Source organism: Echinops telfairi, unplaced genomic scaffold (genome assembly GCF_000313985.2).
Source record: "Echinops telfairi isolate 266 unplaced genomic scaffold, ASM31398v2 ScPeMD7_3;HRSCAF=10, whole genome shotgun sequence".
NCBI classification, from domain to species: domain Eukaryota; kingdom Metazoa; phylum Chordata; class Mammalia; order Afrosoricida; family Tenrecidae; genus Echinops; species Echinops telfairi.
This window is the reverse complement of record NW_022103899.1, coordinates 27,685,369-27,686,970: the sequence shown is the minus strand read 5'-3', so window position 1 is coordinate 27,686,970 and position 1,602 is coordinate 27,685,369. Positions and strand designations below refer to the sequence as shown.

Sequence of the window (1,602 nt, the reverse complement as noted above, 5' to 3'; positions counted from 1 at the left end):
AAAGGAGGGCAGAGGGGGAAACACACACACACACACACACACACACACACACACACACACACACGAGCAGGCTGAGAAGAGACCCCTAAGTGGTGAAATGGTTTGCACTGGACTACAACCGTAAAGGTGGCTTGAATCCCTGGACAGCACTTTGAAGAAAGGCTGGTGATTTGTGTCTATAAAGACCACAGCCAACCTCACTGCCCTGAAAGGGATCACGTTCATAAAGTCCTGGAGAACAGTGCAGAGCAAAACTCAAAATTACAAAAGCGATCCGGCTTACTGGTCAGAGGCCTGTGGAACTCCTGAGAGAATGGTCTGGAAATGAACTCCCTCCCGTGACTCCATTTCTAGCCAAACGATAACACCAGTCACGTATGCACGCTTTAAAAATGACTAACTGTTTGAGATCAAAAGGACAGCCTTTCCTCAAGGACGACGTTCAAAGGGGTCAGGTAAAAAGGAGGCATAAAGCCCTTTCCGCCCGCGCCCCCCCCCCCCTGCCCAGCACTGCTCCGGCTGCATCATGCTCACTCTGAGCTCCAGGCTCCTCCTAAGCCTGCGCCGCAGTCTCCACTGGCTGCCATCATGATCATCTACCGGGACCTCATCAGCCCTGATGAGATGTTCTCCGACATCTACAAGATCCGGGAGATCGCAGACGGGCTGTGTCTGGAAGTGGAGGGGAAGATGGTCAGTAGGACCGAAGGGAACATCGATGACTCCCTCATTGGTGGCAGTGCCTCAGCTGAAGGGCCCGGTGGTGCTACAACAGAAAAAACACTGTGGTCACTGGTGTTGATACTGTCATGAACTTGCAGGAAACCAGCTTCACAAAAGAAGCCTACAAGGAGGACATCAGAGATGACACGAAATCAATCAAAGGCAAACTTGAAGAGCAGAAACCAGAAAGAGTAAAGCCTTTTATGACAGGGGCTGCAGAACAAATCAAGCACATCCTTGAAAATTTCAAAAACGACCAGTTCTTTCTTGGTGAGAACATGAATCCAGATGCATGGTTGCTCTGCTGGACTCCCGTGAAGATGGTGGGACCCCGTATAAGAGCTTCTTTCAGGATAGCTGAGAGATGGAGACTTGTTAATAACATGGTGGACAACTCATGACCGATCGCCTCTCATCCTAACTGGCTACTGCTCATCCACACGACACCAGGACTGAGACAAATGGAACTGATCTCATTGTGACCTCTTCATTTACTTTTGACCTTGATTTATTTGGAGCGGAAGCTTTTTTTTTTTTTTTAAAGGGGAAAAAAAACCGTCGTGTAGGTTGTCTAAAAATAAAATGCTCCGCCTGATCTGATCCCACCGCACCGAGGCAAAACACTAAGGGCGGGGAACAGAACAAGGGGAACAGAGCAAGGAAGTCCCCAGGGAATACCAAAAATAGACTTTGGGGCCAGGGCTTGGTGCCCCTTCAGACTCCACCGGAAAACACTCCTAAAGGTCAACAAACAGTCCTTGAACTTTCTTGTTGTTGTGTTTTGTTTTTTGTCATTGGCTTGTTGTTGCTTTGTTTTATTTTGTTGCTTGGTTTTGCTCTGCCTTGTTTTTGTGCATGTTATTATCTCTGCAGGTCTGT

The 1,602-nt window shown here is 48.3% G+C and overlaps 1 pseudogene; it reads left to right on the top strand.

The window, feature by feature from the left end:
• Positions 1-586: 586 nt before the first annotated feature.
• Positions 587-1,102, top strand: LOC101639945 (annotated as a pseudogene).
• The last annotated feature ends 500 nt before the right edge of the window (positions 1,103-1,602 follow it).